Source organism: Bombina bombina, chromosome 6 (genome assembly GCF_027579735.1).
Source record: "Bombina bombina isolate aBomBom1 chromosome 6, aBomBom1.pri, whole genome shotgun sequence".
NCBI lineage: Eukaryota > Metazoa > Chordata > Amphibia > Anura > Bombinatoridae > Bombina > Bombina bombina.
The window spans coordinates 773,352,116-773,369,083 of NC_069504.1; positions in this window are offsets into that span (position 1 = coordinate 773,352,116).

The following is a 16,968-nucleotide window of genomic DNA, read 5'->3' on the forward strand; positions in this document are numbered from 1 at the left end:
CTTCTTAATTCCGCTTGTAATCCTCTGGAGTGATTGGTGATCTATATATATATTTTATTTATGAATGTTATAGTGTGAGTGTGTGAAGAATTAAGCGAAACCTCAAACTGATTGGGATTACAAAGGATATCTGGACATTGATGTGAAAGTGTGTGAAAACATAACATACTAAAATAGGATGACAGCAGTGTGAACTTATATTATCAGGAGTACTGCTTACTAACCCTTTTTAACACTCAATTGTGTTCTATTACCAAAAGAGTATCATACTTGGAGACTCAGGACTTCCTCTCAGTTCTATTATTTGGGGAAGTTATTCTCACCATATTCTTGGAGTTACATTAGATACTCTATCCAAACTTGCTTATTTATATTGTTTATTCTATTACAAAATTTACTCAAACTGCTCTGCTGACATTGTGTCTCATTTCTCTTATTATCTTCTTCAGTAACTTGTCTCATTGTATATTCCCCAGTTAAATAAAGTCATTGTTCTCTGGTGAATACAAATTAAGAGATACACTTATCTGAGTAGTTTAAGACTTTAAGATATCTTTATAATTGGGATAAAAGCAAACCAAGATCCCACAATTAGGGACCCAGGTTTTTGGAAGAGACCTTGACGTGGTACCTGGGCTTGTCTCATTTGGCCAAATGCTGTAACTGAATCTTCCAGTTTTGTTTTTAATCTTAGCTGAGAACTTGTGAGCGAGTGCTGCACTTTTTATGTGTGTTGTATTGTCTGTTTTTTAATTTTCCCTGTGGACCTGGGATGTGTACCAGGTCCGGTCTGAGAGTGCAGTCCCCTTTTCCTTATTTTGCATATGCCCAGGGTGATTACATAAGTCTGTGAACCCTAACTTGTTCTCAGTTTCTTTGATTAAGAGCTTGCATTTGTGTGTGTGGCTGTATTAGGGACCCAGGTTTTTGGAAGAGACCTTGACGTGGTACCTGGGCTTGTCCAATTTGGCCAAATGTGGTAACTGAATCTTCTAGTTTTGCTTTTAATATTAGCTGAGAGCTTGTGAGCGAGTGCTGGACTTTATCTGTGTGTTGTATTGTCTGTTTTGTAATTTTCCCTATGGACCTGGGATGTGTACCCAGCCCAGTCTGAGAGGGCTGCCCCCTTTTCCTTGTTTTGCATATGCCCAGGGTGATTACATAAGTCTGTGAACCCTAACTTGTTCCCAGTTTGTTTGATTAAGAGCTTGCATTTGTGTGGCTGTATTAGGGACCCAGGTTTTTGGAAGAGACCTTGACGTGGTACCTGGGCTTGTCCCATTTGGCTAAATGTGGTAACTGAATCTTCCAGTTTTGCTTTTAATCTTAGCTGAGAGCTTGTGAGCGAGTGCTGGACTTTTTCTGTGTGTTGTATCTATCCCTAATAAATATATTAGAGATAGATAACCCGGGGTTAACTGCCTGTGACTCTGGAAATAGTGTAGCTTTAAGAGAGTGCTAAAGCACCAAAAGCTGAGCCTGTTTAAGGGATATGGGATGTGTACCCGGTCCAAGAGTGCTGTCCCCTTTTCCTTGTTTTATATATTCATATATATTTAAAATTGCTTAGGTTCTGTGCCGTGTATGACGGCATCAGAATGAGGCTACCATTGGAACCTATGGAAGCACGTTCTCATGAGCGCAATGCTTCCCTGCAATGTGAATGCGAGGTCGTATTCACATTGCACCTAACTCTTGATACCAGAGCACATTAGCGCGCACTGGTATTACTCAGTTGAGCGCAATTATCACTTTAGCGTAAGCAATATTTTGGCATGTAGATAAAAAACATAATTTATGCTTACCTGATAAATTCCTTTCTTCTGTAGTGTGATCAGTCCACGGGTCATCATTACTTCTGGGATATTAACTGCTCCCCTACAGGAAGTGCAAGAGGATTCACCCAGCAGAGCTGCATATAGCTCCTCCCCTCTACGTCACTCCCAGTCATTCGACCAAGGACCAACGAGAAAGGAAAAGCCAAGGGTGAAGTGGTGACTGGAGTATAAATTAAAAAATATTTACCTGCCTTAAAAACAGGGCGGGCCGTGGACTGATCACACTACAGAAGAAAGGAATTTATCAGGTAAGCATAAATTATGTTTTCTTCTGTTAAGTGTGATCAGTCCACGGGTCATCATTACTTCTGGGATACCAATACCAAAGCAAAAGTACACGGATGACGGGAGGGATAGGCAGACTCTTTATACAGAAGGAACCACTGCCTGAAGAACCTTTCTCCCAAAAATAGCCTCCGATGAAGCAAAGGTGTCAAATTTGTAAAATTTGGAAAAAGTATGAAGCGAAGACCAAGTTGCAGCCTTGCAAATCTGTTCAACAGAGGCCTCATTCTTGAAGGCCCAAGTGGAAGCCACAGCTCTAGTAGAATGAGCTGTAATTCTTTCAGGGGGCTGCTGTCCAGCAGTCTCATAAGCTAAACGAATTATGCTACGAAGCCAAAAAGAAAGAGAGGTAGCGGAAGCTTTTTGACCTCTCCTCTGCCCAGAGTAAATGACAAACAGAGAAGACGTTTGTCGGAATTCCTTAGTTGCCTGCAAGTAAAATTTTAGAGCCCGGACTACATCCAGGTTGTGCAGTAGACGTTCCTTCTTTGAAGAAGGATTTGGGCATAAAGAAGGAACAACAATCTCTTGATTGATATTCCTGTAGTAACTACCTTAGGTAAGAACCCAGGTTTAGTACGCAGGACTACCTTATCCGAATGAAAAATCAAATAAGGAGAATCACAATGTAAGGCTGATAATTCAGAGACTCTTCGAGCCGAGGAAATAGCCATTAAAAATAGAACTTTCCAAGATAACAACTTTATATCAATGGAATGAAGGGGTTCAAACGGAACGCCCTGTAAAACATTAAGAACAAGGTTTAAACTCCATGGTGGAGCAACAGTTTTAAACACAGGCTTAATCCTGGCCAAAGCCTGACAAAAAGCCTGGACGTCAGGAACTTCTGACAGACGTTTGTGTAACAGAATGGACAGAGCTGAGATCTGTCCCTTTAATGAACTAGCAGAAAAACCCTTTTCTAAACCTTCTTGTAGAAAAGACAATATCCTAGGAATCCTAACCTTACTCCAAGAGTAACCTTTGGATTCACACCAATGTAGGTATTTACGCCATATCTTATGGTAAATCTTTCTGGTAACAGGTTTCCTAGTCTGTATTAAGGTACTAATAACTGACTCAGAAAACCCACGTCTTGATAAAATTAAGCGTTCAATTTCCAAGCAGTCAGCTTCAGAGAAGTTAGATTTTGATGTTTGAAGGGACCCTGTATCAGAAGGTCCTGTTTCAGAGGTAGAGACCAAGGCGGACAGGATGACATGTCCACCAGGTCTGCATACCAAGTCCTGCGTGGCCACGCAGGTGCTATTAAAATCACTGATGCTCTCTCTTGTTTGATTCTGGCTATCAATCGAGGAAGCAACGGGAAGGGTGGAAACACGTAAGCCATCCTGAAGTCCCAAGGTGCTGTCAGAGCATCTATCAGGACTGCTCCTGGATCCCTGGATCTGGACCCGTAACGAGGAAGCTTGGCGTTCTGTCGAGACGCCATGAGATCTATCTCTGGTTTGCCCCAACGTCGAAGTATTTGGGCAAAGACCTCCGGATGAAGTTCCCACTCCCCCGGATGAAAAGTCTGACGACTTAAGAAATCCGCCTCCCAGTTCTCCACTCCCGGGATGTGGATTGCTGACAGGTGGCAAGAGTGAGACTCTGCCCAGCGAATTATCTTTGATACTTCCATCATAGCTAGGGAGCTTCTTGTCCCTCCCTGATGGTTGATGTAAGCTACAGTCGTGATGTTGTCCGACTGAAACCTGATGAACCCCCGAGTTGTCAACTGGGGCCAAGCCAGGAGGGCATTGAGAACTGCTCTCAATTCCAGAATGTTTATTGGCAGGAGACTCTCCTCCTGACTCCATAGTCCCTGAGCCTTCAGGGAATTCCAGACGGCACCCCAACCTAGAAGGCTGGCGTCTGTTGTTACAATTGTCCAGTCTGGTCTGCTGAATGGCATCCCCCTGGACAGGTGTGGCCGAGAAAGCCACCATAGAAGAGAATTTCTGGTCTCTTGATCCAGATTCAGAGAAGGGGATAAGTCTGAGTAATCCCCATTCCACTGACCTAGCATGCACAGTTGCAGTGGTCTGAGGTGTAAGCGTGCAAAGGGTACTATGTCCATTGCCGCTACCATTAAGCCGATTACCTCCATACATTGAGCCACTGACGGGTGTTGAATGGAATGAAGAGTGCGGCAAGCACTTTGAAGTCTTGATAGCCTGTCCTCTGTCAGGTAAATCTTCATTTCTACAGAATCTATAAGAGTCCCCAGGAAGGGAACTCTTGTGAGTGGAACGAGTGAACTTTTCTTTTCGTTCACCTTCCATCCATGTGACCTTAGAAATGCCAGCACTAACTCTGTATGAGATTTGGCAGTTTGAAAGCTTGAAGCTTGTATCAGAATGTCGTCTAGGTATGGAGCTACCGAGATTCCCCGCGGTCTTAGTACCGCCAGAAGAGCACCCAGAACCTTTGTGAAGATTCTTGGCGCTGTAGCCAATCCGAATGGAAGAGCCACAAACTGGTAATGCCTGTCTAGGAAGGCAAACCTTAGGTACCGGTAATGATCTTTGTGAATCGGTATGTGCAGGTAAGCATCTTTTAAATCTACAGTGGTCATGTACTGACCCTCTTGGATCATAGGTAAAATTGTCCGAATAGTCTCCATCTTGAACGATGGAACTCTTAGGAATTTGTTTAGGATCTTTAAGTCCAGGATTGGTCTGAAAGTTCCCTCTTTTTTGGGAACCACAAACAGATTTGAGTAAAACCCCTGTCCCTGTTCCGATCGTGGAACTGGATGGATTACTCCCATTAACAAGAGCTCTTGTACGCAGCGTAGAAAAGCCTCTTTCTTTGTCTGGATTGTTGACAATCTTGACAGATGAAATCTCTCTCTTGGAGGAGAGTATTTGAAGTCCAGAAGGTATCCCTGAGATATTATCTCTAGCGCCCAGGGATCCTGAACATCTCTTGCCCAAGCCTGGGGGAAGAGAGAAAGTCTGCCCCCCACTAGATCCGATCCCGGATCGGGGGCCCTCAATTCATGCTGTTTTGGGGGCAGCAGCAGGTTTCCTAGTCTGCTTGCCCTTGTTCCAGGACTGGTTAGGTTTCCAGCCTTGTCTGTAGCGAGCAACAGCTCCTTCCTGTTTTGGTGCAGAGGAAGTTGATGCTGCTCCTGCTTTGAAATTACGAAAGGAACGAAAACTAGACTGTCTAGTCTTGGCTTTGGCTTTGTCCTCAGGCAGGGCATGGCCTTTACCTCCTGTAATGTCAGCGATAATCTCTTTCAACCCGGGCCCGAATAAGGTCTGCCCTTTGAAAGGTATATTAAGCAATTTAGACTTAGAAGTAACATCAGCTGACCAGGATTTTAGCCACAGCGCCCTGCGTGCCTGAATGGCGAATCCTGAATTCTTCGCCGTAAGTTTAGTAAGATGTACTACGGCCTCCGAAATGAATGAATTAGCTAGTTTAAGGACTCTAAGCCTGTCCGTAATGTCGTCCAGAGTAGCTGAACCAATGTTCTCTTCCAGAGACTCAATCCAGAATGCCGCTGCAGCCGTGATCGGCGCAATGCATGCAAGGGGTTGCAATATAAAACCTTGTTGAACAAACATTTTCTTAAGGTAACCCTCTAACTTTTTATCCATTGGATCTGAAAAAGCACAGCTATCCTCCACCGGGATAGTGGTACGCTTAGCTAAAGTAGAAACTGCTCCCTCCACCTTAGGGACCGTTTGCCATAAGTCCCTTGTGGTGGCGTCTATTGGAAACATTTTTCTAAATATCGGAGGGGGTGAGAACGGCACACCGGGTCTATCCCACTCCTTAGTAACAATTTCAGTAAGTCTCTTAGGTATAGGAAAAACCTCAGTACTCGTCGGTACCGCAAAATATTTATCCAACCTACACATTTTCTCTGGTATTGCAACTGTGTTACAATCATTCAGAGCCGCTAACACCTCCCCTAGTAATACACGGAGGTTTTCCAGTTTAAATTTAAAATTTGAAATATCTGAATCCAGTCTATTTGGATCAGAACCGTCACCCACAGAATGAAGTTCTCCGTCCTCATGTTCTGCCACCTGTGACGCAGTGTCTGACATGGCCCTAATATTATCAGCGCACTCTGTTCTCACCCCAGAGTGATCACGCTTACCTCTTAGTTCTGGTAATTTAGCCAACACTTCAGTCATAACAGTAGCCATATCCTGTAATGTGATTTGTAATGGCCGCCCAGCTGTACTCGGCGCTACAATATCACGCACCTCCCTCTGAGCGGGAGATGTAGGTACTGACACGTGAGGCGAGTTAGTCGGCATAACTCTCCCCTCGTTGTTTGGTGAAATTTGTTCAATTTGTACAGATTGATTTTTATTTAAAGTAGCATCAATACAGTTAGTACATAAATTTCTATTGGGCTCCACTTTGGCATTGCAACAAATGACACAGGTATCATCTTCTGAATCAGACATGTTTAACACACTAGCAAATAAACTTGCAACTTGGAAATACAATTCAAATAGAATAATATTAAAACGTACTGTGCCTTTAAGAAGCACAGAAGATCTATGACAGTTAAAAATTAATAAATTGAAACAGTTATAGCCTCAATCCTTGTAAACAACACAACTTTAGCAAAGGTTTAATCCCATTAGCAAAGATAACAATTTCTGAAAGCAGGAAACAAATTACAGAATAAAAGTTTTTATTTCAGTCAAACTATAATTCTCACAGCTCTGCTGAGAGAAATTACCTCCCTCAAAATAAGTTTTGAAGACCCCTGAGCTCTATAGAGATGAACCAGATCATGCAGGGAATACAATGAGTTGCTGACTGAAATATTTGATGCATAGTAAAAGCGCCCCTCCCCCACACACACAGCAGTGAGGGAGAACAGAAACTGACAGAAAAAACAGATTTAAGCAACTGCCAAGTGGAAAAATGGTGCCCAAACATTTATTCACTCAGTACCTCAGCAAATGAAAACGATTTTACATTCCAGCAAAAACGTTAAACATAATCTCTAGTTATTAAACAGCTTTATGTCTTTCTTACAGTGTAATTCTAGTGAAGTACCATTCCCCAGAATACTGAAGTGTAAAGTATACATACATGACATTATATCGGTATGGCAGGATTTTCTCATCAATTCCATTGTCAGAAAATAAAAACTGCTACATACCTCTATGCAGATTCATCTGCCCGCTGTCCCCTGATCTGAAGTTTACCTCACTCCTCAGATGGCCGAGAACAGCAATATGATCTTAACTACTCCGGCTAAAATCATAGCAAAACTCTGGTAGATTCTTCCTCAAACTCTGCCAGAGAGGTAATAACACACTCCGGTGCTATTTTAAAATAACAAACTTTTGATTGAAGATATAAAACTAAGTATAATCACCATAGTCCTCTCACACGACCTATCTAGTTGCTGGGTGCAAGAGAATGACTGGGAGTGACGTAGAGGGGAGGAGCTATATGCAGCTCTGCTGGGTGAATCCTCTTGCACTTCCTGTAGGGGAGCAGTTAATATCCCAGAAGTAATGATGACCCGTGGACTGATCACACTTAACAGAAGAAAGCAGCCCATGTTTTCTTTCTCGCTCTCTCTCACACATAGACTTATTGGTTCTTACTAGTCAGTTGGTCACCAATATCTATCTAGCTTTTGAGTGTATAAAACCCCTAACAGGCCAAATTTGCATGATATATTTAAGGCAAAGTAAAAATGCTTAAATCAATGTTATATATAGTTGCAAACTCTGCTGTCATAGTGTATGTAGCATTATATGGCAGCTGTGTTTACAACTATGTATAACATTACTATAAACATTGTTACAAACTGCTGCCAGATGGCTTAAGATACTTGCACGCTCTTGAGCTCACCTATGATTACTCTTTAGTAAAGGATACCAAGAGAACTAAGAAAAAAATTGTAATAGACTTATATTAGAAAGTTGTTTAAAATTCCACGCTCTATCCAATCCATATAAATTTAATTTTGACTTTACTGTCCCTTTAACTAGTGTACAGGGGAAATAATCAGCTGATCAGAAACCATGGTTACTAACCTGCTCTCACACTAGGCAGTAGCGACAAACCCTACTCCTTATCCGATTGGTTGTGCATCCGGTGACCTCACGGAGACACGGACCAATCAGATCATGCATTAACACCCGAGGGCAGATATACTTCAGAGTTCTATTCTAATCAGAGCCTTGGGTGCCGCAACCACCTCTGTGAACCTACCATGGGTCCCACCCCCCACAACGTGCTTTTAAAGGTTCTCGGGCAGACCAGACTGTTAACCGACGGACATTTATCTGTCAGATTAATATCAGTCGCACGCGCATTCTGTCCAAGAACCTTTAAAAGCACATCGTGGTTAGGTTCCCAGAGGCGGTTGCGGCACCCGAGGCTCTGATTAGAACAGAACTCTCTGGAGCATATCTGCCCACGGGCGTTAATGCATGATCTGAATGGTCCGTGTCTCTATGAGTTCACCTGATGCACAACCAATCAGATAAGGTCTATTGTTTGTTGCTAGCGCCTCGTGCTCTCACCCATCAACTGATTATTTCACCTGTGCTTTTGTTAAGATATCATGCAAATATAGCCTGTTAGGGGTATGATACACTCAAAACATTTGAAGCTATAGAAATATATGTATTGGTGATCATTAAAGGAACATGAAACCCAAAAATTGTCTTTCCTGATTCAGATACAGCATGTCAGTTTAAACAAATTTCTTATTTCCTTCTATTTTCAATTTTGCTTCAGTCTCTTGATTTCCTTTATTGAAGGTGCAGCAATGCACTACGGGGAACTAGCTGAACACAGTAAACCAATGACAAGAGGCATATATGTCCAACCACCAGTCAGCAGCTAGATCCCTGCTCATGACCCTTCATAGGTATTCTTTTCAAGAAAGGATACAATAGAACAAAGCATATTAGATAGTAGAAGTAAATTGGAAAGTTGATTAAAATTGTATGCTGTATCTGAATCATTAAATATTTTTGGGGGGTTTCATGTCCCTTTAAGAGCCAAGCACCCATATTAAGAATTCCTTATATATTGGACTGTCTATGCAACATGCAAAAAAAAAAAGAATAAAAATAAAAATTGATAGATAGATAAATATATTAGAGATAGATAACCCTATAATATTACTGGTTCTTAATGGTCACCAATATTTATATTTTATAGCTTAAAATGGTTTTAGTGTATCATAAACTGGATACTTGGATGATCATTTCACCATTTGGTTACATTTTAGGGACACTGAACCTAAATGTTTTCTTTCATGATTCAGAAAGAGCATGCAATTTTAAGCAACTTTCTAATTTACTCCTATTATCAAATATTTTCATTCTCTTGTTATCTTTATTTGAAAAATCAGGAATGTAAGTTTACATACAGCTCCTAAGCTAACATTCATGCTTTTTTAAATAAAGATACCAAAATAACAAAGACACATTGATAATAGAAGTAAATAAGAAAGATATTAAAATTGCATGCTCTATCTGAATCCCTTTAAGCAGATATAAGTATTATAAATTAATTGTAATGTACACACATATGACACACCTTGTGAATTAATTAAACATAGAAGTAATACAAACCTTTTGGTGAGCTCTTGCACAGTCCTTCAGTGCTGCATTTGCTCTGGGATCCAGTGTAACTGGTAAATTTGTATCTGAAAAACATGGTTTTGAGATTTACTATATTGTCTATGGAGCAGATGGAGGCAAAAGTTTTTGAAGGAACATAATATTGATAGACAAAGCTTAAACAATATTAGGAAACTAACCAGACACATAATTTGCAGGGTGCATTGATGCAAAATGCAAAAAGCGCAGCTAAACTAAGAAGCTGTTCCGGCCACCCACAGCATATCAATCTTCTACCAATGAAGTGCCGCTTGCACCTCTGAACTAATAGCCGTGCGTGCATACAGAACACTGTCAGCTGACACGCACGGCTATTGGTTCAGAGGTGCAAACATCACCTCATTGAAGGAAATCAATGTGCCGTGGACAGCAGGAGCCGCTGAGTTAAGCGCTCTGCAACAGCACAGAAAGGGTGAGTTTTGCACTCTTTTTTTACATATCTCTTCACTTAAACTCCACATGATTTTTAGTGATGGAAAATCCTAGCGTTTGTTAAACGCTTGGATCTACCATTGTTTTAACAGCGGAAGAGAGGCGTCTAGGATTTTTGTATCATTTGATTTATATACACTGTATATAACTGTACGTAATCCATTGGAGGTAACCACTGTATCAAAAATTGCTTCTCGAATACTTTTGAAACTTACACATCTGAAGCAAAATGATCTCATGTGAAACTAGTGCGGTTAGCTCCTTAACCCTTTAGTGACCAGACCATTTTTCAATTTTCTTACCCTTTAAGGGATATGAAACCCAAATCTTTTTCTTCCGTTATTCAGATAGAGCATGCAGTTTTAAGCAACTTTCTAATTGACTCCTATTATCAATCTTTCTTCGTTATCTTGGTATGCTTTGTTGAAGGATCAGCAATGCACTACTGGTTTCTAACTGAACACATGGGTGAGCCAATGACAATCGGCATATATATATGCAGCCACCAATCAGCAACTAGAACCTAGGTTCTTTGCTGCTCCTGAGCTTTTCTAGATAAACCTTTCAGCAAAGGATAACAAGATAAGAAAGCACATTAAATAATAGAAGTAAATAGAAAAGTTGTTTAAAATTGTATTCTCTATCTGAATCATGAAAGAAACATTTTGGGTTTCATGTCCCTGTAAGGACCAGGGCTATTTTTACATTTCTACGGTGATTGTGTTTAGCTGTAATTTTCCTCGTACTCATTTACTGTACCCACACATATTATATACCGTTTTTCTCACCATTAAATGGACTTTCTAAAGATACCATTATTTTCATCATATAATATAATTTATTATAAAAAAATGATAAAATATGATGAGTTTTCTAACTTTGACCCCCAAAATCTGTTACACATCTACAACCACCAAAAAACACCCATGCTAAATATTTTCTAAATTTTGTCCTGAGTTTAGAAATACCCAATGTTTACATGTTCTTTGTTTTTTTTTTTGCAAGTTATAGGGCAATAAGTACAAGTAGCACTTTGCTATTTCCAAACCATTTTTTTTTCTCTTGTAAGGTGTATCCAGTCCACGGATTCATCCATTACTTGTGGGATATTCTCCTTCCCAACAGGAAGCTGCAAAAGGATCACCCACAGCAGAGCTGTCTATATAGCTCCTCCCCTAACTGCCACCCCCAGTCATTCTCTTGCAGCTCTCGACAAGGGAAGTAGCTAGAGAGATGTGGTGAATTAGTGTAGTTTATCTTCAATCAAAAGTTTGTTATTTTTAAACGGTGCCGGCGTTGTACTGTTTTTTTTACCTCAGGCAGAAATTAGAAGAAGAATTTGCCTGTGGTTTTTGATGATCTTAGCAGATTGTAACTAAGGTCCACTGCTGTTCTCACACATAACTAAAGAGTATGGGGAAACGTCAGCTGGGAGAACGGCCTGCAGAATTAACTGCCCTGAGGTATGTTCAGTATATTATTTTCTAGAGGATGATAAGAACTAGAAAATGCTGACAGTGCCTGATATAGTTAAGGTAAGCCTGATTGCAGTGATTTAATAAACGACTGGCATCATGCTTGCAGTAAAGGGTAATTTTCATATTACTTTCTATTATGGCTTAGTATGTAAAACGTTTGCATATATATAAAGAACGTTTTTTACTGAGGTAATAAATCTTTATTTGGGGCCTAGTTTCCACATGGCTTTTATTTTACTCCTAGGAATAGTTTTTTAAGGCCCTCTGACTTTGAGTGCATGGTGGGAGGGGCCTATTTTCGCGCTCTAATTGCGCAGTTGTTTTTACATTCTGAGACATCCAGCTTCCCTGAAGGAGTCCCCTGACATATTGGATCTCTGTAAAGGGTTTTTGTGCCTACAAAAGTCGTTTTATGGGAAGGTAGGAGCCACAGTAGAGCTGTGGCAGTTTGCTTGTGACTGTTATAACGGTTTTTACCGTTTTTTTGCTTCGTTTTTGAACCTGAGGGGTTAATCATCCATTTGCAAGTGGGTGCAATGCTATTTTAGTCTATTATATACACTGTAAAAATTTCATAGAGTTAACTGCTTTTTTCACTGTTTTGCAGTTTTTGTGTTTGTTTTTTTCCCTTAAAGGCACAGTACCATTTTTTATATTCTGCTTTTTCACATTAATTAAAGTGTTTTCAAAGCTTGCTGGTCTCATTACTAGTCTGTTAAACATGTCTGACATAGAGGAAACTCCTTGTTCATTATGTTTAGAAGCCATTGTGGAACCCCCTCTTAGAATGTGTACCAAATGCACTGATCTTACTATAAGTTATAAAGATCATATTCTGGCTTTAAAAGATTTATCACCAGAGGAAATTGACAAGGGGGAAGTTATGCCGACTAACTCTCCACACGTGTCAGAGCCTTTAACTCCCGCTCAAGGGGCGCCAAGTACATCTAGTGCGCCCATTGCATATACTTTACAAGACATGGCGGCAGTTATGAATCATACTCTTACAGAAGTATTGTCCAAACTGCCAGGGTTACAAGGAAAGTGAGACAGCTCTGGGGCTAGAACAAATACAGAGCTCTCTGACGCTTTAGTAGCTATGTCTGATATACCCTCACAATGTGCAGAAGCCGAAGAAGGAGAGCTTCTATCTGTGGGTGATTTTTCTGACTCAGGGAAGACACTTCAACCTGATTCTGATATGTCTACATTTAAATGTAAGCTTGAACACCTCCGCATGTTGCTCAGGGAGGTTTTAGCAACTCTGGATGACTGTGACACCATTATAGTCCCAGAGAAATTGTATAAATTGGATAAATACTACGCAGTGCCTGTTTACACTGATGTTTTTACAATACCTAAGAGGTTTTCAGAAATTATTACTAAGGAATGGGATAGACCAAGTGTACCGTTCTCTCCCCCTCCTGTTTTTAAAAAGATATTTCCCATATATGCCACTACACGGGACTTGTGGCAAACGGTCCCTAAGGTGGAGGGAGCAGTCTTTACTCTAGCGAAGCGTACAACTATCCCTGTCGAGGACAGTTGTGCTTTTCTAGATCCAATGGAAAAAAAATTAGAGGGTTAACTTAAGAAAATTTTTATTCAACAAGGTTTTATTCTCCAGCCCCTTGCATGCATTGCCCCTGTCACTGCTGCTGCGGCCTTCTGGTTTGAGTCTCTAGAAGAGGCTCTACAGGTAGAAACCCCATTGGATGATATCCTTGACAAGCTTAAAGCTCTTAAGCTAGCCAATTCATTTGTTTCTGACGCCGTTGTTCATTTAACCAAACTAACGGCTAAGAACTCTGGTTTTGCTATTCAGGCGCGTAGGGCGCTATGGCTTAAATCCTGGTCAGCTGACGTTACTTCAAAGTCTAAGCTTCTCAACATTCCCTTCAAGGGGCAGACCCTATTCGGGCCTGGACTGAAGGAGATCATTTCTGATATTACTGGAGGAAAAGGTCACGCCCTTCCTCAGGATAGGTCCAACAAATTAAGGACCAAACAGTCTAATTTTCATGCCTTTCGAAACTTCAAGAGTGGCGCAGCTTCAACTTCCTCTAATACAAAACAAGAGGGAAATTTTTCCCAGTCCAAGCCGGTCTGGAGACCTAACCAGGCTTGGAACAAAGGAAAGCAGGCCAAAAAACCTGCTGCTGCCTCTAAGACAGCATGAAAGATCAGCCCCCGATCGGGTAACGGATCTAGTAGGGGGCAGACTTTCTCTCTTCGCCCAGGCTTGGGCAAGAGATGTCCAGGATCCTTGGGCGTTGGAAATCGTGTCCCAGGGATATCTTCTGGACTTCAAAGCTTCTTCCCCAAAAGGAAGATTTCATCTCTCACAATTATCTGCAAACCAGATAAAGAGAGAGGCATTCTTACATTGTGTTCAAGACCTCCTAGTTATGGGAGTGATCCACCCAGTTCCAAAGGAGGAACAGGGGCAAGGCTTCTATTCAAATCTGTTTGTGGTTCCCAAGAAAGAGGGAACCTTCAGACCAATCTTAGATCTCAAGATCCTAAACAAATTCCTCAGGGTCCCTTCCTTCAAGATGGAGACTATTCGAACCATCCTACCTATGATCCAGGAGGGTCAATATATGACTACCGTGGACTTAAAGGATGCTTATCTGCACATTCCGATACACAGAGATCATCATCGGTTTCTCAGGTTCGCCTTCCTAGACAGGCATTACCAGTTTGTGGCTCTTCCCTTTGGGTTAGCTATGGCACCAAGAATCTTTACGAAGGTTCTGGGGTCACTCCTAGCGGTCCTAAGGCCGCGGGGTATAGCAGTAGCCCCTTACCTAGACAACATTCTAATACAGGTGTCGAATTTTCAAATTGCCAGGTCCCATACAGACATTGTTCTGGCATTCCTGAGGTCGCACGGGTGGAAATTGAACGAAGAAAAGAGTTCTCTATCCCCTCTCACAAGAGTTTCCTTCCTAGGAACTCTGATAGATTCTGTAGAAATGAAGATTTACCTGACAGAGGCCAGGTTGTCAAAACTTCTAAATTCCTGCCGTGTTCTTTATTCTACTTCTCGCCCTTCAGTGGCTCAGTGTATGGAAGTTATCGCCTTAATGGTAGCGGCAATGGACATAGTGCCGTTTGCCCGCCTACATCTCAGACCGCTGCAACTCTGCATGCTCAGTCAGTGGAATGGGGATTACACAGATTTGTCCCCTCTACTAAATCTGGATCAAGAGACCAGGGATTCTCTTCTCTGGTGGCTATCTCGGGTCCATCTGTCCAAGGGTATGACCTTCCGCAGGCCAGATTGGACAATAGTAACGACAGATGCCAGCCTTCTGGGCTGGGGTGCAGTCTGGAACTCTCTGAAAGCTCAGGGCTTGTGGACTCAGGAGGAGACATTCCTTCCGATAAACATTCTGGAACTAAGAGCGATATTCAATGCTCTTCAGGCTTGGCCTCAGCTAGCTGCGGTCAGGTTCATCAGATTTCAGTCGGACAATATCATGACTGTAGCCTACATCAACCATCAAGGGGGAACAAGGATTTCCCTAGCAATGTTGGAGGTTTCAAAAATAATTCTATGGGCAGAGGTTCACTCTTGCCATCTATCAGCTATCCATATCCCAGGAGTAGAGAACTGGGAGGCGGATTTTCTAAGTCGACAGACTTTTCATCCGGGGGAGTGGGAACTCCATCCGGAGGTGTTTGCACAGTTGATTCAACTTTGGGGCAAACCAGAACTGGATCTCATGGAGTCTCGTCAGAACGCCAAGCTTCCTTGTTACGGATCCAGGTCCAGGGATCCCAAAGCAGCGCTGATAGATGCTCTAGCAGCGCCTTGGTCTTTCAACCTTGCTTATGTGTTTCCACCGTTTCCTCTGCTCCCTCGTCTGATTGCCAAGATCAAGCAGGAGAGAGCTTCAGTGATTTTGATAGCACCTGCGTGGCCACGCAGGACTTGGTATTCAGATCTGGTGGACATGTCATCCCTTCCACCATGGACTCTACTGCTGAGGCAGGACCTTCTACTTCAGGGTCCTTTCAACCATCCAAATCTAATTTCTCTGCGTCTGACTGCTTGGAGATTAAACGCTTGATTTTATCAAAACGTGGTTTCTCCGAGTCGGTCATTGATACCTTAATTCAGGCTCGAAAGCCTGTCACCAGGAAAATCTATCATAAAATGTGGTGTAAATATCTTCATTGGTGTGAATCCAAGGGTTACTCATGGAGTAAAGTCAGGATTCCCAGGATATTATCTTTTCTCCAAGAAGGATTGGAGAAGGGATTGTCAGCTAGTTCCTTAAAGGGACAGTCTACACCATAATTTTTATTGTTTTAAAAGATAGATAATCACTTTATTACCCATTCCCCAGTTTTGCATAACCAACACAGTTCTATTAATATACTTTTAACCTCTGTGATTATCTTGTATCTAAGCCTCTGCAAACTGCCCCTTTATTTCAGTTTTTTTGACAGACTTGCAGTTTAGCCAATCAGTGCCTGCTCCCAGATAACTTCACGTGCACAAGCACAGTGTTATCTATATGAAACACATGAACTAACACCCTCTAGTGGTGAAAAACTGTTAAAATGCATTCTGAAAAGAGGTGGCCTTCAAGGTCTAAGAAATTAGCATATGAACCTCCTAGGTTAAGCTTTCAACTAAGAATACCAAGAGAACAAAGCAAAATTGGTGATAAAAGTAAATTGGAAAATTGTTTAAAATTACATGCTCTATCTGAATCATGAAATTTTATTTTGGCCTAGACTGTCCCTTTAAAGGGACAGATTTCTGCTCTGTCTATTCTTTTACACAAGCGTCTGGCAGATGTTCCAGACGCTCAGGCGTTTTGTCAGGCTTTAGTTACAATCAAGCCTGTGTTTAAACCTGTTGCTCTGCCTTGGAGTTTAAATTTAGTTCTTAAAGTTCTTCAAGGGGTTCCGTTTGAACCTCTGCATTCCATAGATATCAAGCTTTTATCTTGGAAAGTTCTGTTTCTGGTAGCTATCTCTTCGGCTCGAAGAGTTTCAGAGTTATCTGCCTTGCAGTGTGATTCCCCTTATCTGATCTTCCATGCAGATAAGGTAGTTTTGTGTACCAAACCTGGGTTTCTTCCTAAGGTGGTATCTAATAATAATATCAATCAGGAGATTGTTATTCCGTCACTGTGTCGTAATCCTTCTTCAAAGAAAGAACGTCTTTTACACAATCTTGACGTGGTTCGTGCTTTAAAGTTTTATTTACAAGCTACTAAAGATTTTCGTCAAACATCTGCATTGTTTGTTGTCTACTCGGGACAGAGGAAAGGC